The sequence below is a fragment of the Pinus tabuliformis genome, chromosome 7 (genome assembly GCF_031772625.1).
Source record: "Pinus tabuliformis cultivar Carrire ecotype Pingquan chromosome 7, CPIR1, whole genome shotgun sequence".
Classification (NCBI taxonomy): Eukaryota; Viridiplantae; Streptophyta; class Pinopsida; order Pinales; family Pinaceae; genus Pinus; species Pinus tabuliformis.
The window spans coordinates 1149530220-1149551377 of NC_142293.1; the positions used below are offsets into that span (position 1 = coordinate 1149530220).

Consider the following 21158-nt stretch of genomic DNA (forward strand, 5'->3'; position numbering starts at 1 on the left):
ATGGAAGGTTTGGTATGTATGGCTAATAAAATGAATTTATTATTTTATTTTCATCAATAATATTAACTGTGGTTAGCCATAAAATTAAGGGAAAATGTGCTAAATGAAAGTTTCACTTACCATACAGTTAGTAGACAGTTATTCCTTTCCCTAGAGATAAATCATCTCAGTTGGGAAAAGGGAGCCAAGAGGGTGAGAGAGAAGAAAACTTGAGGAAACCTTGTGAACTTGGTACTTGAATGAAGGAGGTCCAAGAGAAGAGAATAAAGTTGCAATCTTATGAGCCTCAGATAGGATTATTTTGAGGGAGGCAGGACGTTGCAAACAAAGGGATTGTTGAGCTAGTTTGTTAGTGGAATCCAAAAATGTGGCCTAGTGCTCAGTTGAATTTATAGACAAAGACTTGATAGGGACCACAAAGAGTCTTGGAATATACCTTTTATGGTCACTGTTTGGATAACAATTTTGTAAGTGGAAACCGGCCCAGGAGGAGTTTTGTTATTGGATATTGTACTAATTTATTGGGTGGAGCACTATCTTTCCTAGTGATTTTGTGGCTGGTCGAAATAGTTAAGGAGTTCAAGGAAAAGGACTGAAAGAGATTAGGAAGATCCCAGGGATTAGGTTCCACTCAAAAAACTTCAGTCTGGGTAAAATATATTAAAAGAGGAAAAATAAACTATAGAGTCCAAATATTGAGAACTCGTGAATTTTTATAAATGTTATGTTAACCTTTTCATAAAGTAAAAGTTCCATGAATGATATGTTATGAATAAGTTTATAAACTTAAAGTATGAAAATAAAACAATGATAACATAACTGATAAAGTATTTTATTATGAGTTAGATTTAATCTTCTGGTCAACCAGAAAACCCAACAACCAGACACTGCTCTAAACTCAAGATAATACGATAGAGAAATTGAGAGTCATAGATAAGGCCTGCCCGGAGTCTCTTTTCTAGATAATTAAGTACATGAATTGGTAAAATTATTGTCAATTGAGAAACAAAATATAACATGGAGCTGAACTATTTAACACTATATACTTTTCCAAGAAACAAATTCATTTGTTAGAAAAAGATGTCGCTATTTATAGTGACTGCTTTTTCTAACAAATGAATTTATTTCTTGAAAGAGGATACATATATTATAAGAGAACAATATAACCAGTGATATATTATAACTAAACCTAGTTATAATATAAGAGTCGGCATACGAAAACATTTCAATAAGAGTCGGCATACGAAAACTTTGGGAACAAGATATAAATCTTTAAAGTAATATACCATGATAAAATTACCGTATGCAGAAAAATTCGTTACAATTTAAAACATAATATAACCTGATCTTGGAAAGGATGAGCGGCTACAAGTTTAATTACAAAATTTATAAACCCTAATCATAGATAAGGCCTGTATCATGTAACTCAAGAACCCTCGACTGGAGGCCGATGACAGTTTTGCAGAAACCTGGAAAGAAAAATTCAAGACCAATTGGAATCTGGTAAATTCGTTCAATCCTATTGATGTTACCTCCTGAAGCTGAATGAGGCTCTTACTTGTGGGGGTAAGAAGAACCAAAAATCCATTTAGAAAGAATCCATATAGATAATCAAGGGAAGAAAAATTTGAAGAAGAGGAAAATGAGGGTTTTACCTAAGAAACTTCATTTTAATCGACACGCTAACAACCCTATATCATGAAGAGACAATCAAAATCTTACTCAATAAAGTTCTAAATGGATTAAGTTCCTTATCAGTAGTATTAAAATTTAGAAAAATCTCTAATTCTTGACATTCGTTGCCTTTTTTCATACCGGGTAACATGTCAAACCACAAATGAAGGGTTCGAAGTTCGAACTACGAAATCGGTAAATAATTCGATGAGATACCCTTGACCGTAGATGGTGGAAATAATACCTACTTACAAAGACGAATTAAGTGTTAGAGCCTCTAGGAAATAATCAAGAAGTAACCAAAGAGAATTAAGTTTGAAACTAAGTAATCTTGCACAAAAGGCTTACGGTGGTTACCATTACTCTCGCTGACAAAGAATCTTAGAGAACTCGTATAATGAAAGAAACCCTGGAGTAATGCCGAGTGTGAGAAAAACCTCCGCTGAACTAAAAACCAAAAATCATAATACTCATACTTAACAATATAATAAGATTGACAAACTGTGGAAACCATTTCACGACGAGTCAATAAGTTGATTAAGGGCTTACAACTAGTGGAATCAAGGATGGAATTTGATGGCCATTTTTCATGTCATGGGGCTTCTTGACCGTATTTGAAGTTTAAATTTTTTTTATTTCCCATCTCTAGCGATGTGCTTCAAATCCGGTAAAACTTATCTTGGACAGTTTATTTTCTTGTGAAAACGTCATTAATACCCTATGGGAAAGCCAAGGAAGTAGAAGCATATATATAGTTACAGAGAAAGTAGAGCGGGCCATGGGCTTCCTAACGCCCATTCATCTTCACTTGCAGAACAAAATTGTTGATACCTTGTTAGGGTTGGGTCATTGGAACAATAGTAAATTGAGGTAATAAAAGAGTACCAACCCGTTTTAATGATAATCGGGGTCAAACGTTTAATAATAAGGGGGCCTCAAAGCTTCTCAATAAAACAAAGTTTTTATTATCCAAATGAATTTCACTGTGATTATAATAATATGAAAACCCAACGTGCATTTTGATTGCATTGGGTGGGCTCATTCATGGGTGGATTAAACAACCTCCTTTTATCCCTGCTACACTCTACTCCGCGTTTAGGCATAAAATCTCTCATTTTTTTTACAAGTCCTAGAAAAACATGCTTCCCTTTGCATAGGCCTTGTTTAGACATAAATCAACTAAAAAGCAGTCCCCTAAAATAATAATATGGGGCTCCAAAAATGAAATCATAGGGAAACTACTTGTTACACCTACCTAAACCAAACACCTTGTCTTTCTAATCACTGCCGCATCTACGGAGAGGTGTATTTTGCGAGCACAACAGACCACATCACTAAGTCATCACATAGAAATGGTAACCCTATATCAATAACATATTGGCAAGTAGCGGAAATGGTCAATAATGATCGTATTAATCATGGCTAAAGAAGAAAGTGGGTTTATCTCCCATCATAATAACCCTTCAAAAATAAGTACCTTATAACAAATGAGAAAGTTGCAATGGGTTATCATATGTGAGAATGGGGAGTATTTTGAAGTTGATTCAATTAAAGATTATTTTTAAATCTTGTTTCATAGTGCGAGATTTTAGAAAATGGAGATGAGCCTATTATTATTATTTACCGGGGAGTATTTTGAAGTTGATTCAATTAAAGATTATTTTTAAATCTTGTTTCATAGTGCGAGATTTTAGAAAATGGAGATGAGCCTATTATTATTATTTAACGGCAAGCGTAAACTAGCATCACAGATTGTGCTCATGCTTAAGTAATAATATGGGCTTCTCTCGTAAAAATGTAAAAAGTATGGTTTATCTATCTATAAAAATGTCCCTTTTATCTCACCCCACCATAAAAAGTATACCTCTTCAATGACATTTAGAGATGGAATTTAATGGGCATTTTCCCCGTATGCTTTCATGTCCACCAGGTTACTTCATACAATCTCAATTATTCATCTATACAATCAATGCTTCATAAACTATTCACTTGCACATACCCGAAGGAAGCTCTCTCAAAATTTATGAAAATTGTTGTCAACTTCACCATGTGAATGGTTGGTAGATTATCTATTGATTTCATAGGCTTAGCAGACTGTTCTACATTGTTGCCACACCAAAATATAGGTGCCCCCATCTTGAGATTCAAACTTAGGTTAAAATCTAATCATGTTCATAACATTTGGAAAAAAAAAAAAGAAAAAACAATTGATTTTCTTATTTGTATACTAATCACAAGCATTCATATAATTTTGTAACAATTACTTCAAGGTCTCCCAAAATATAATAAAATGTTAAAAACCAATTGTTAATCAGATTTATTTGAAAAATAAATAATATAAGTTTTGAATAAGATTATATAATCTCCCAACTATTATTTTAATATTTTTAAAAATATATTTTAAAAAATAATATTTTTTAAAATTTAAATAAATTTAAAAAAGTCAAAAATAATTTTCAAAATAAAAAATTAATTAAAAGAAATATATATAAACATTATATTTTAATAAATAGAAATATGAAATTAATATAAGTATATTTAATATTAATATTTAAACATTGTGTTGGTTTATTTTTTATTAATACTAAATTATAATAATATATATTTATATTTATTGGGTTAAAATTATATAATTTAAGTAGAGAAAAGTATATGAGAATGATGATTATGAATTTGGTTATGAGATTTAAAAAAAAATACTTTGATATTTTAGGATTTTATATTTATATTCAACAAATTATTGAGAAGATGGTCAAAATTAGTAGACTTTTTGAAAAATGAAATGTAGTATGAATATATGCTAAATATTTTAAGAGAGTGTTTGTATCTTCAATCTTTTTAGAGTCACAAAAATATCATATTATTTTATTTCAAAATATTTTGAGACTTTTCCAATACCCACTTTCACTATAACATTGATGAAAATTTATTATTATTAGAAAATTGATTTCTTTTAATTATTAATTAAAAAATATCTTTTATTTTTTCAAATTAAAATTAATCACTTCCATGTTAAATGAATATCATTTTTATATAAATATTTTTAATATAAATCAAATATCCATGTTCCCAAGTAGAAAATTGGAAATTCTCAATTACAATTATATATTTATAAAATATAATATTATTAAGTGTATAATAAATTTTTGATTTTAAATAATAAATTATTATTAATAAGTCAAACCAAGATTTAAGATTTAATTTCGAGTCTCACTAGCACAACAGGTTTAGGATGAGCCTCCCTAGCAAGGCAACTTGGGATCAAACCTCAAGGGGGTGGTTGTGCCCTATGCTAGGGGGAGGACACATGCTAAACATTCCAGTTAGCAGAGGGCTACTATGGCCGAGGACATATACACTTTTGAATGGAAAAATTTTAAACATAACTTTCTGTGATGAGAAGCATAAAAGCCCAAAACCTTAATGTTTTTTTTATGATAGGTAAAAGAAATCCAAATTCCAACCTTGAGTTGAATGAATGTTCAGTTGCAGAGCCACACTATGAAACTTGCATGAGCCAAATGAGCAGGATTTCCTCTCTAGGGAGCAGGTTGTTATTCCAATAACCACCAAACTCCAACATCGCCATCGATTCTAACCCTAACAACTTAGAACCATAGATTTTAAGAACCATATATATGAAGGATGGGTTGAATCCTAATAGAACCATATCTCGAAGTTCAATGGATTTGGAGCAACTGTATCATCTAGAGAGTTCGGAAGAGGCGTATGCCAAACATCCCCATGGAGATAGGGTAAAGGAAACGCAGCCATTACAATATTTAACCCATTATCCAATAATGGGATGTAATGTTGAAACTCGGGGAACAAACAAAAGTGAAGAACCCCTTTCATAATTAAAACTATAATATATTTGAATACCATATGAATGAGAAATGAGTTGATAAATCTGTGTATTATTACGCTGTAAGGCATTCCCTCTGAAAATAACTCTCCTCCCCTGCCACCTAGGCGATTTTGAGCCATTGATTTTGATGTTAGACGATTAAAATACCTTCATCCATAAGATTGAAGACCGATATTTAAGTTACAATTCGAATGGAATAATGGAATAAAAAGACCCAATGCAGCCCCTCTGACTTTATCCTGTGTTCTTATGCTATGAAATTCTACTACTCATGCAGCGTCTAAGAAGTAGGTGTAGATGGAAAGTTCATTGTGAATTACTTGCTCAGCTCACGAATTTGTTTAGATAGAAACCATGGATTTAGCAAGGGTTCAGAGAAAGGAGGTCCTCCAACTTGAAATCCATGGGATACTGCAAACAAAGTTGCATTTGAAGCAATTATGGAAATTGACCTTCAATGGTTATTAGGTTTTTCATTTGCCCCAGGGTTTTCTTCTGCTCTGCCATGGATATGGTAGATTTCTCTATTTCTAATGATATTTAGTTGGCTTTCTATAAAATGGAAATGAGTCATAGATATTGTTATTAAAAGGTTAGCCTTTTGGGTTGCTAAAGACCTAGATGTAGTCTGTTTTACATTATATGTGTGATTATTTTGAGTGAAAGCTCATTAAATAACCTCATTATTTGCATTTTGTAATCAGTCTCATAGGGCAAGACAAGTTTTGGGAGAATCTCTGGTATCGATGAGACCAGGGTAACCCTGCTTTTGCTACATTCAAGATCTATTGAAGCAAACTAGACTACCGAATTCCAACAACCCCAAAATGATCATGTTTGCCAAGCTAAGGGTTATCAACGAGACCAGGGTAACCCTGCTTTTGCTGCATTCAAGATTTGTTGAAGAAAACCGGGCTATCTAATTCCAACAACCCAAAAATGATCATGTTTTCCAGGCTAAGGGTTATTGATGAGACTAGGGAAACCCTGCTTTTGCTGCATTCAAAACCTGTTGAAGTAAACCGGACATCCGAATTCCAACAACCCCAAAATGATCATGTTTGCCAAGCTAAGGGTAATTTTTTTTTAACTTTTAGTTCGATCTAGGGAAATGTGATAGAAATACATCATTATGTTTCTGATTTTATGCTGGGTACTTTGGAGCACATGTAAAGTTAGTGGGTATCACATAAATGTTGTTAGCTTGCAAATATGATGACATTTGGGCTCCAGAGGTAGGTGACTTATTGAATACTAACATCCACAGGGATGGGTATACCTAAAACTAAATTCATGATTCACCATAACAAGGTTTTCCAGCTATACCTACGACATTTCCAGTAGGGTAGGACCCTCGTCCACTCTTGTGAAGAAAATTCCAAAAATTTCCAATTAGGGAAGCACCCTTGTCCATTCCTGTGAAGAAAAGTCCAAAAATTTCTAGGAAACGCAGGACCCTCATCCATTCTTCTAAGTATTCTATTAGGGCAAGTTTTCTTAGAATAATGAAATATACGTGCTCTATTAAGGCAAGTTTTCTTAGAATAATGAAATATAGGTGTTCTATTAGGGCAAGGATAATGAAATAAAATCTTTAGACAACTTTTCCAAAGACCATATTTTCATTTACCGGGATCTCTCATCTTCATTTAGTGATTGACTGTACTTTTTTCACTCTAACGAATCGTTTAGGTATTCTTTGGGATCACTCAGATTCATTCAACCATGAGATGTACTTGTTCACTGTAACGAATCGTTCAGGTATCCTTTGGGATCTCTCAGCTTCATTCATCCATGAGCTGTACTTTTTTCAATTTTCTAAACACTTTGTAATTATGCTTCAACATTCTATGAAAGAAAAATCCAAAGCTAAGTCAACCCTTAAGGATAATGAAGCTTTGCAAAATAGCAAGAAATTGGATGGGCTCATTTCCCTCAAAAATATTAAGCCTAAACTAATTTTCCTTTCAATGACTCGACTATTTTACTGATTATGGATAGTCTAGTAGTTCTTTCTTCTAAAACACTCCCTTTTTCAATCCAAGTTCAAAGAAGGCATTCTTCCTTTTCCTTTCCCGGATAAGTGTATTGCATAATATAGCAATCACCACTATAAAATTTGCTTTGTTCACTCGATGGCATAGGCAATTTGTTTTTACCATTTGCGCATCAAACCTGAAGATTACCAGTACAGTAAAAAAATGGTGATTTTCTGCTTTAATTGGAGTTTCTTTGAGAAGGCTCTTAACATTAAATCCTTGTCATTTCAGCAAGGTTGCTACTTTGCCTCTTCCATTTTCAGATATAGTTATATATGTACTTTGAGGCCATGCATCAAAATTTGATTTAAACATGATAGTTTCAAATCCTTCCATAATACGAGTTACATGAGCTTGCTTCAATTTTCCTTTACTGGAAATCAACTCTTATGCAACTTAGCTTGCTACTTTTCTATCCTCAAGTGATGTGTTCCTACCCATCCATGTGTTCCTACCCATCCAAATAAATATCTCAATTCCACAATCTAACATGAAGCTCTTTTTTGTGTTCAAATTTTCTCTTTTCAATGAATTTCCTTCAATGGATTTTGCATGAACTTTTTGTATGCATAATAGCTTTGCTGGAAGAGCTTCAAGTTATGATTTGTTGTCATTGTTGGACCTCTTGGCAAGAGGACAAAAGCCTCCAAAACAACTCCAAAACTCCCCTGTCTCGGGATTAGCTAAAAATTTTCCATCCTCAATTATAGCCACTTCAGACTTCCCATCATGATAATTATTTATGATATATTGAACAACCTGTAAGACTTTAGACTTCTCTTGAGAGGATGAGTTTGATCCATTAAACTAAAATCCTTTGGATTTTATATCAAGAATAAAAATATCATCATGATTTAAAGATGACCAAGAATAAGGCACATCTGTCACATGCACAACATGTGTTCCCTTTCATGAAAATAAGTAAACAAAATATTTTTTCTTCTCATTCATCGTGATTTAAGGATGACCGTGAATAAGGAACCTCTATCACATGTACACCATGTGTTACCTTGCATGCAAATAAGTAAACTGAATATGTTTTCTTCTCAACATGTTTGAATCCTGAAGTAACACCACCTTCTTTCGGTATTATGCAAGGCTTAAAATATGATAGAAACTTATATGTTTCATGTCATTGACTCTCTCTATGCTAAACTGCATGTTCTTCAAGAGTTGCATCCAATTCAATAGTCTTGATGGCTATTTCACTAGCTTCATCCTTACTTGTATCTTTGTCAATCCAATAATGGATATCATAGCGAACCACACCTCTTTTTAAAGTTGTTGCCTTTCGCAGCTCTAGACACCTGTTCTGCAATGGAACCTATGCTCTAGTTTATTTTTTGGAACTGTCTGATATTCTCTTGGCCTCATTATGAGGATCAAGGCTAATACTACCTGTTGCTTTGATCCAATCATAAATAGCACCTTGAAGGTATGACATTCATTTTACATTTCAATACCATTGATAACTTTTGTCGTAGTGACCCCTCTACATCTTCAACCTGACAAGGCAACCTAAAATGTTCCAACGTCTGGTGCAATTGGTGAATTATAATAACTTTCTTCTTAGTTTCAAGCCAATCATATTCAAGGGACTGATAAGACGACCCATCCCTTTGAAAGGTATTTGAGAACGAGTCATGAAAAGCATTGCGATTGGCAAATACCTCAAGTAGAAGAGGCCATGGTTCCTGCAAATCATCCTCACATTGTTCATGACATCGGTGTCTAGAGAATTTGACGGTCATTTTGATTTGCCTTTGCTTCTTTTCCTGTATTTTGTAAATTAAACTTCTTTGAATAAATAAAATATGTTTTGGGGCTTGGTGTTGAAGATATTATTGATTCTAATATGTCTGGTTACAAAGCATTTGCACTTAGCTTTTGAAGATTGTGGGGCTACCTTCTATTATGATATCTCTGGTATAGGGAATTTTTTTTGAGTTATTGTTTTCAATTCTATTAAAAAATTGTATTTATGTTCAAACTTCAAATATAATACTTGCCATGGTTAGTGTGATATTGATTGCAGCAACCAAATCACAAGGATCCCCTTAACCAGGAAGTTGTTGTTGTGATGAGAGATAACCCAAAAGTGTTCGGAAGAAATGTCAAAAAGGCCATGGCAAGGGGTTATGTGGGATCTACTTATTTCCCAAAATACTAGTAATTTTTTTAATGGGTTCAAGCTTTACGGTGTGGCCCTGCAAGCTATCTTTTTTCTTTTTCATATAGCTGAGCCAATGTTAATGCCTCTTCTTCAAATGCATTATTTTCACCATACATGTTATTTCTGTTGATTTTGGTTTGGTCTAATGTTCAATATCTCTTGATGCAAGGATTGCTCACATTGTGAAGGATGAGTAGCATTTTAAAAGAGCACAGAGTATACTTTACTTTCAACAATAGCATAAAAAGGCTAGCCCTTAAATAACATTCATGGATTCTATCAAGCAAACTTCTAAGATGATAATCAACATTATGCATAATTGTTTCTGTTGATCTCCTTTGAGTCATACTTCTTAAATTATTCAAGCAAGGTATTTCCTACTTCGATCAACCATTTTTATACTTTATGATAGAGATTCTTTAACTATTTTAAATTAGTTGTATCCTATTAAACTATGCTAATATTTTAAGCCAGTCATATCGTATTAAACTATGTTAATTATTTCTAAGAACTTTATTATAATAAATTTAATTTTTTCCATAAAAAGCTGAAGTTTCAGTCATTCTTGTGTAGAAAGTTTTCTATCAAATGCATCATGGTTAAACAGGACACTTAGAATCCCATTTATCGCATTGAATCTAAAATCTCTTTGATGTTTATAAACCTATAGTATTTGTTTCTAATGTGAATGCACTTCGAATGGCCAATTCTGTTATCTATGTATATTAAATAAAAAAGTATTTCATATTCATAAATGCATGATGGTGAGGAGATTGTTTAGTACGACGGGTGGAGAAATTGAAGGACAAGGAAAAACGACAGGAGCAAGCAGCGAGGGTTCAAAGAATTGCAGAGACTGTTTCTAATGGAGGGCGGCAGAGGAGGGAGCTCGACTCCCTCCTACAAGGACACGGTATCCAACAGAGGTAAAACACCGGTGATAAATAGCAAAGGCTTGGCTGAGGAGAGAAACAGGGACAATGAAAAGGGGACAGATGGGACCAAGATCGAGGTAAACAGTAGCACAAAGGACAAGGAGGAAGAAGACAAAAATCAGGGTTCAAGAGACCAAAAGCAAAAAGGACCTTGCAGGCCTAAAGCAGAAATCACTCCCAGAGTAATATTAAATGATCATGCTCTGCAGGCGCATAGGGAACACATGGGGAACTACGTCATTATCTGTAAATTCATGGGACTATGGCCCACTAAAAAAGCTTTACAAACATGGATCAAGTATCACTGGAAACCCAAAGGAAGCATTGACCTACATCTTGGGTCAAAGGGATTCTTCATAGTGGTGTTCTCAAACATCAAAGATAAAGACATAATATTCGAAGGAACACTCTACTTTTATGTAGTAGTTGGTCTCTATATGAGGCCTTGGATGATGAACTTCATCACAGAGCGGGAGACCTTCACCTTAGTTCCAGTATGGGTAAGGCTCTATTCTCTACCTCTTGATTATTGGCAAACTAGATTGCTAGTAGCCACTGGCAATAAACTAGGGCGTTTTGCCAAAGTTTCTGAAGCCACAAGAAGAGGGAAATATACCTCCTTTGCAAGAATATGTGTGGAAATGGATCTATTAAAAGCTCTTCCAAATGAAGTTATTTTGGATGTTTTTGATGAGGAGTGGGTGCAAACAGTGGACTACGAGCATATCCAATTAAGATGCCATAAATGCCATGAAGATGGACATCTGTTTGGAGATTCCCCTCTCAGTAAAGCAGACAACAAAGTGAAACTCAATACAATGAAGGATACAAAGACCTTTCAGAAAGTGGAAAGTAGAGGAAAAGGGGGCAAAAGGGGATAAAGCAACAACAAAACGAGGGGTAGAAGGTCAGTCAGAACAAGTTTCAAGTGCTGGAAGAGAATGAAGAAAACACGAATGAAAATCAATCTCATGAGGAAGATCCTAATGAAAAAGAAAAGGAAGAAAACAATAAATAATCTCACGATATAGGTTATCAAAATGAGACTGTTATGAGTGAAACAAAAATGGAGATGGATCAGGAAATGACCCAAAGTGAAATAGATCTGGAAGATCATGAATTACAGGAAATTCTAGACAAGGAAAACTTGGATCTGGAAGGATTCTTGAGGCAGGGAACCAAGGGAGGAATAGATTCACTACCTCAAGAAGAATGCACTAGAATACAACAATTATTTTTGTGTAAAACCCAGGAAAGAGGATTGGATAATGGTAAAAATATTCACAAGAAGGAACACAAAGGTGTGAAAACTATGAAATCAACTCTAGGATTAGCAACTAGAAATCTAGGAAAGAATAAGGGGTAGGAAAAAGAAAAATTAGCTCTTGATGGAGTGTGGAAAGCTAATGATAGATTCAGGTAAATGAAAGACCTAACGAGTTACTCATTCACAAACCTTTAATTATGAAGTTCATATCGTGGAATATCAAAGGTCTAGGTAGTAAAAGAAAACAAAGAATGCTAAGTAACAAAATGAAACTAGCAACATTGGATATAATCTTTATTCAGGAAACAAAATGCTCCATTCAAAATTAAAGAAAATCCATAGCAAATGGCTTGATAAATTTGAGTTTCTCAAAGTGAAAGCAAAGAACATAGCGGGAGGCATCCTCACTCTATGGAACCCCCAAAAAATTAGCATATTAGATGTGGAGGCATCAAGAAATTATTTATCTGTAATTATTCAACTAGTGGGAGTCATGGATACTTTCCTGGTCACAAATGTTTATGGTCCTCAAAGAATATATGAGAAACTCAGACTCTTAAACTCCTTGGCAGAGCTCAGAAGCAGACATGAAGAAATACCTTGGGTCTTGGGAGGAGATTTTAACATGATTAAATCCATTTCGGAAAAGAAAAGAGGCACCGGATTGCTAAGTAAAGACTCTGAATTGTTCCAAACCTTCACAGATGATATGAATCTAGCCGACTCAGCAACGCACAATGGCCTTTTTACTTGGAACAACAAAAGAGGAGGTGAGGCTCAGGTCGCCTCCAAGTTAGACATATTTTTTTATCTCAGAGGAACTTATGCTAGCAAATAGAGAAATAACAGCTAGAGTTCTCCCCTTTGGAGGCTCTGATCACTGGCCGATTCAATTAGAAATCAAGGGGTTTGATTCTCTTAGGAATAGACCCTTCAGGTTTGAGAATATCTGGCTCTCCCACCCAAATTTCATCAGCAACATTGAAAAATGGTGGACCGAAGATTTGCAGATTCAGGGCACTAATATGTTCATCTTGCACAAAAGACTTCAGCACATGAAATCCAGACTCAAAGAATGGAACAAGAAGGATTTTGGTAACATTTTTGTGGACAAAAAGTTAGTGGAAACCAAACTACAGGAACTCAATCAAGCATTGATCACAGATGGTTTTGATAAAATCAAAAGTCAGCGAGCTGATAAATACCATCAAGAATGGGAGAAATTATGCAAACAAGAGGAAATCTTTTGGAGACAAAAGTCTCGAATTCAATGGCTCAAAGAAGGTGAACGTAATATTAAATTTTTCATAGATCCACCATGGTCAATAGAGCTCACAATAGAATCTCTTTGATATTGAATGACAATGGGGAGCTCCAGACCTCTCATAAGAATATTAAGATGTGTTGGTACAACATTTCAGAGGCATCACTAAGGAAAACAATCCAAACAGAGAGAAATGCATCAAAGAAATTACAGAAAATATCCCTAAGCTGTGTTAAGAGAGGACAATTATAAACCAGTAACCGAAGAGGATGTCAGTGAGGTTATTAAAGACATGCAGAATGGCAAAGCTCCAGGTCCAGATGGTTTCAATGTAGACTTTTTTAAGGCCTGCTGGAACATTGTCAAGCAGGACATTCTGAATGTTGTAGAGGATTCCAGAAGAAGCAGGACTATTCTAAAAGCCCTCAACACCTCCTTCATCTCCCTAATCCCCAAACATGATTCAGCCCTAACTGCTAATAAGTATAGACCCATTGCTTTATGCAATGTGGTATACAAGATTATATCCAAGGTTTGGGCTTGCAGACTTAAACCTCTTCTTCCTTCTTTAATCTCAAGGGAACAATCTGGTTATGTGGAAGGTAGACAAATCCTTAATAATATTATTCTAGCCCACGAGGTAGTGCACATTCTAACCAACAAGAGACAGGCTAGTATGATCATGCAATTAGATATTGCCAAAGCCTATGACAAGGTGAACTGGATCTATATCAAGAAGGTCCTTTCTGCTTTTGGGTTCGATCACAACTAGGTGGGATGGGTTATGGCTCTAGTAACCTCTTCCAGCTTTTCTATTTTGGTGAATGGCTCACCCTCTGAAATCTTCACTCCTTCTAGAGGCCTCAGGTAGGGTGACCCGCTCTCTCCCTTTCTTTTTATCCTCATGATGGAAGGACTGGGCAGGGCCATTAATCAGGCTAAAGCCTTGGGAAAGATTAAGGGCCTTCAATTAACAGAGAACGGTCAGACAATGACTCACCAACAATTTGTGGATGATACAATGTTGCATGGAATTCCTATAGTCAAAGAATCTTCAACATACAAACAAATCCTGAATGACTTTGCTTTGGCTACAGGTATGGAAGTAAATATCTCCAAATCAATTTTTTTTCTTAAATACTAACATTGCAATTCAGAGAAATATCTCCAGAATTCTGGGCTTTCAAAGGGATTCCCTCCCTTCAAAGTATTTGGGAATTCCCCTTATAGCCAGACCCCTACACAAAAGTATTTGGGAACCTGTGCTCAACAAGATGCAAAACAAAGTTAAAAAATGGACTATCAGATCATTGAACCTAGCTAGTAGGTTGATACTGACAAAAGTCATTCGATAGTCAATCTCGCTTTTCTTTTTATCAACCCTCCCAGCTACCAAAGGTGTCTTACAACAATTCAGGAATATCCAAAGAGACTTCCTTTGGGGCAAGGAAGAAATTGGCCCTTGTTTCATGGGATAAAATCTACAAACCCAAGAGTCAGAGGGGTCTATACTTAGATGATTAGGAAATTCTGAGTAAAGTTTTAGGAGGCAAGCCCTGGTGGAGATGGGTTAAAGAACCAGAAGCTCAATGGGCTAAAACCTGGAAAGAAAAATATGCAAGTTCGTGGCAAACAAATTATCTTATTAGAATGTATGGAAACATAAAGGGCTCTTACATCTGGAATAAAGCCTTGGAAAACAAAAGCCTAGTACAAGACAACAGTTTCTGGGAAATCAGAACAGGAGATCTTGCTCTTTTTTGGTAGGACAAATAGCAACAAGAACTAATGCTGTTAAAAGAGGACTTTATGAGCCTCAAGTAGGAAACAGATTCCCAGGGATTAACCAAAGTTAAATATTTCTAGAATCTTCCTCACAACTCCGGAAAGTGGAGAAATTGGAGAAGCATAGACTGTAGAGATGATAGCCCCATAAAAATAAAAGCAGAGGCAATCATGAGCATGCTAAAACAAAGGAAAATCCTGGTAACTGAGGGGTAGGATCAGTTAATATGGGGCCTCAATAAAGAAGGCTCCTTTAATCTTAAGGAAACAAAGAGAATTATCATGAACCTAGATTCCAGTGATTCAACGAATTCCTGGCAACGACTTTGGAGCCACCAAGGGTTGATGAAGATCAAGCTTTTCATGTGGTTAGTTCATCACAAAAAAATCTTAACTTGGGACCTATGGAGGAAGTGTTGAGGATTTTCAAACATGTTGTTGACGATGCTTCAGAAATTCAACATGCTACAAGCTGAATATCAGTGGAGGCTACAAATTCAGAGGTAGGACATCATTACATGTTGAAATGATGGATCAAGATGGGATTAGCTCCAAGGCTGTGCTTGATCCTAAATTTTATGTTCAGTTAACATCTCTTAGAGATGCTTTATTGAATTTTGATTTTGTGAGTAGCATTCCAAATATCCCAATACCTGGTATGGACCGAACCTTTTTTTACCTTCTTTCAAAATATTTTGAATCACTCGGTGTTGTTGACACAAAAAGAAATTGACGATAAGGAATTGGCCATATAGTTCTTACTCTTGAGGATATTGCTAGAGAATTTTCCAAGTTCTCGCGCATGTAACAATTTTTCCAGTATTATATCCAAAGCAAGATCTTGTAACCCTTCCTCCTGCCCACCATGAGATAGGGATTAGGTGAATTGAAGATGGAAACATAGAACGGGAATAGGGTAGTTAATGATGCCAATTAATTGAAAATTATTTGTTGCCCAATGTTGCCCCTGCCAGCTGCTTTTAAAAATTGAATTGTAGTAGTTTTTGCAGCGATTCACCAAGAGAAAGTAAAATTCAAATTCGTGGGTTCCATTGAGTCATGTTAATGAGTTATGTACTCATTTGGTTAATAGTAGGATGTTTTTGGACTCTTGAGTGTAGAGACCATTTAGAAGCTCAATTCTTTATGTATTTTCATTGAGAAATTCAACTATATATAATCCCAAGCTTATATCATGATTCCATTTTAATATTTTTAGCTTTTACCATATACAAGAAAACTTTGAAGATTTAGTGTCTAATAGTTTAGATTTACATTGTTACAGGATTATTATTATTTTTTATTTTTATCTTAAATTTGTGCATTTCAAATATTATATATAACAAAACCATATATTATATAATTAAAAAAACACCATATTTAAAAAAAAAAAATTAATCAACAAGGAAAAAATTTGCTTGCTTTCAAAAAGTCTTATAAAATAATAGATTATGATTTAGGCTTAGCTAAGGAGTTGTTATTCCTTGTTATTACTTCATGAATGATCCACGGGCCAGAAAAAGGTAACACTTTTGGGTATTCATGCTATACTCATTTTGAGCAACATTAGTATTTTATATGTCTTATTTTTGGTTTTTTTTGGGTTGTATAATTTTTTTTTAATTAAATTATATGCAAGCATCTATAAATGCTTTCTTTGCTTATTCTTGGAGGGGACTCACCATTTTAGTTATTTGGTGATTAAGTGTTCTAACAATAAGTCTATCTTCAAAGAATTCGGAAAACGTTTTAATTTCAGAAAACCTTGTTCTCATAAAGTGCTTAGATATCTAATCTCCTTCGTTTTTAAAAGATTATTTTCATATCTTCCCAACACAATATCAACTTACTTCTCAACTTAGTTTTATAGTGGGCCATGCATGGATTCTGCGGTAAGTGTTTTGCTGTTTTCCTTGATTTGAATTGAAATATTGTTCTTGTAATTATCCATTTGGTTTACAAATTTATGAAAGTGAATTTTTGGTTTTTGGTCTGAATTCAATAATATAAGATAACTTTTTAATGAAGTGTACTGTTATTTATATATATATATAAACTTAACAATTTAAAACGGAGTTGTCTATAATGCGATTTTTTGGAGATTTCGGTGACGGAATCCTGCGGAATAAATTGAGGTTAAATCTTGATTTGTTGCAGTTAAAATGGTTTTTTAACTGCATATTTGGATTCAGCACCCTGAAAAACCCCTGGGACGCTTTCATTGTGCAGAAACTAGCTATCAAACTTGCGATTCCAATAAATTCCTGCCGAATTTCGACAGGAAAAACTCGCCGAAAAAGCTTTCAAAAAGTTGGATTATAGACAACTATATTTAAAACTACACCTCTTAATTTTAATTTTTTGTAAATTGCACATTTTTATTCTTGAAACTACAGCCAAACGTTTCTCCAGGCCTCGAATTATATTAATCGTGAAAATTCTTATCCACTATTCCATTGCATTCATTACTATACGATAACGATGGGTACACAAATATAGGTATATTTCAGGCCTTAATGCATCTGTCTACGGGTATATTCCTGAGCTTTTTAAATTATGATATTACAGTATTCTTGTTACCTGGGAATTTTTTGAACTGTTGTTGTCCGGGTTAATCTTGATTTTCATTTCGTCAAAAATATCAGTTAATAAGATGACAATTTGCAATACAGTTAAATTATTTATATTTTATTCTACAATCTATGATGGGATGTGTGAGTCTGTTTATTTATTTATTTTCTAACATTTATAAACAACAAATAAACTATTTTTTAATTAGAAAAATGACGTGAATAATAATAATAACAACAACAACAACAACAACAAACGTTATTTGTCAATATGACATAATATAATATCATCTAAAGAAATGAGAAGTAGAAAAAAATATTTGAGTAAAATGTTTAAACCTTATATTTTTTTTAAATATTTCAACACTTGATTTTTTTAACTAATTTGAATATCTATGTTAACTAATTTATGTGGATATAAATTTATTTACACATTGTATTTTACACTATAAAAAAAATTTGATCACTCTCAAACTTATATTATATCTAGAATATAGATAAATTTAATCATATAAATAATTATGATTAATCATATAAATAATTATGATCTACCTTTTATATTTAGGTAACCTGAATTTTGACTTTCATTCGGTACAAGTTATGATGATGATTTAGATTGCTGGTATTTGGTAAAACTTCTACTTTTTCTGGAATGAGGTCTCAGTTTTATTTTCAATTTTGAAATATTTATATATGGAAATATCTAAAACAGTTGATTTGTTCGTGTAAATTAAAATTTTAAAATATTCTAAAATTTTGTTGCACTGGACATCTCGTTTGAAGATGCAGATTGTAGTCCATGGCTTGGCCATAATCACTATAAATGAAGATGCAGATTGTAGTCCATGGCTTGGCCATAATCACTATAAACAATATGCATCTGGCATGAGTACACTACGTGATGCAGATTGTAGTCCAGGGGTTGGCCCTAATCACTATAAACAATATGCATCTGGCATGAGTACACTACATGTTGGGTAAGTCGGTATATACATAATTTGATTTAAATGGTTAACAAAGTATATTAAACTTATGTAGCATTGAGTATATTAGTGCAGGGTGCATATGGTTTATCTAGGTTGACAAGCGAACAAAATCATGGACCATCCCAATCCAAATCAAAACATAGAATAATATGGTCATTTAAATTCCTATGTAGATTTTGAGGAGTATATTATAGATTATTGATTTTGTTAGGATTTTTGGTCTACTTGACGCATTATCAATTATTGGTAGTATACCCTCTTCACCTTCTTAGTTAATTGGGTGATGGATAGTATCCTTGTGTATCCAAAAGGGGACGAGAACATACTACGAAACACACTACCCATCATTAACAATGTATAGGATGGATCCTAAGGCACATTAGCAATCCTTTTTGTGCCAACTAGGATGACAATTTGGTTGAGTTGTACGAAAAGGAGGTTGAAAGAGCCATCCATCACTACTAATTATTACTAATATACCTTTTTTCTTTTTTATCTTTTATCTTTATTTTTTCTCTCGATTGATAGCGATTCTAAATACTCAATTTAATGATAAAAAAATCAAACAATTAACCTCTTCTGAAAATCAAATTTTAAAATGTTTTACTGATGCCGATTGAATACCACACTACCCACCATCCCATAACCAGGAATACCACGTTATCGCACACCAGTAAAGGGGCTACGCAGGACTACACGCAGTTGTCACACTTTTCCACATGGATTAAGCTCGTCAGATAATAAGAGTGGGAAGAGGAATGGGTGGCGTTGGATTAATCGTTGTTTGTTTACCAGGTATGAATTCAATAAGCCATATGATTCAAATACATGTTATGTGGATTTGTGCAAAACCACAATCTAATACATTTATATTATGCTGTGACAACCATCAACTTGTTCATCGATTCAATAGTAATTGAAATGCAATATTTATTAAAGTTGTTTAGAAGTGAGTTTTGTTGAAATTTTTTTTAATTAATTAATTAATTTATTTATTTTTTAATTTAATAGAGATTTATTGAAATCACAAATGTAATTATTAAATTTTGTACCATTTAAATAGTTTAGAGTTTTTAGATGCACAATAAAAAACAATTTAAATAATACAAATTAATATTTCACCACAAAATTTCCTACCAAAAATTCACCAAAAAAACTCGAAAAGAAATTAGATTTAAAAACAATTACATATTTATTATACCATCAAAATAATAAGACAAAATCCATCCATGTTATTCGTGTCCTACCATCATTTCTGTTTCCACACATTTATTCGTCAGCTGACAGATAGCTCAATTTTAGTTTTATATACCTAGAAATCTTTAACAATTCCTCGTGCTCATGGGATCCGATTCTTTAGCCTTTCCTTGTGCATCGATGGCTGCACAAATATATTTCTTTTCTGCGTGGACGAACGATCACATATGATCACAGCTGTCGCTTATTGTTGTTTTCAAAGTAAGGAGGGATGGAACTCATGGGAGCATTTATCAGTATTACGTATACCTGTAGTAATTTGTAATTTGTACAAACCAGCATGAATGCTCTTACTATTTTCCCAACTCATCGATCCCGTAAATTTTAAAATACATGTTTATGGAGTAAATCAACAATATCGTTAGTAAAGAAAGTTTTGTTTAATTTTAACAAAGGGTACGCAGCAACTCATTGATTTCATACATTTTAAAATATATATTCATAAATTTAAAATCAATAATATCATAAGTTTATTATTATTATTATCTAATTTTAGGGTTATTTTCATGTCAGACATTATATTGGTGTATGAACGTTTTTGTTTGTGTCACAAGGGATCCACTTCCAGGCATACATACTCTACCCACATACATAGGTTTTAAATCTGCAACTTATTAGGAGGAAACACACGCTGTTAACCATTAAACCCGCTCTTAACAAAGGTGTGTAACAACAATATTGTAATTTTAACGAAAACACAGAACAACTCATTGATTCCTTAAATCTTAAAATGCATAGTGATAAAATTTTAAATCAACCATATTGTGAAACTATCAATAAAAAACATTTTAATTATTTAATGTTTATTAATTTGAAAGAAATTTAGTAATGGAATTTTTGTAAGATTGTTAATTTTTGTGGTTTCAAAATACATTTTTAAATATATAAATAAATTAAACATTTTAATTTGGATAGTGCAAATTATATAAATCAAACTTTCAAAATAGCCACTACCACCAAAATTAATTCAAAATTTAAGATAAAAAACTTTAAAATAATTAAACTATGATAATTGAAATTTTAAATCATGAAATTTAATTTAAAATTCTATTTAATAAATTATTAAATTTAATTAAACTAAATTTAAAAATTATTTGGTTTCATTATTATATTCTAATTAAAAATCTGTTTGAAACAACCCACAGGGCTTTCGATTGACAGTGAATTGGTGCACTGTTAAGGCACTCTTTGTGATAGGTCACTGGTTCGATTGACGGTGAATTGGTGCACTGTTAAGGCACTCCTTGTGATAGGTCACTAGTTCAAATCCCCCTGGGTGCTTACCTACCAAAACAGATAAAAATCTGTTTGAAACATTTTAAATGACATCACTGTTATTT

At 33.4% G+C, this 21158-nt stretch overlaps 1 pseudogene; it reads right to left on the reverse strand.

The window, feature by feature from the left end:
• Positions 1 to 7416: 7416 nt before the first annotated feature.
• The window catches only part of LOC149251559 (villin-4-like), a 67725-nt pseudogene continuing 53983 nt past the window's right edge, over positions 7417 to 21158 (reverse strand).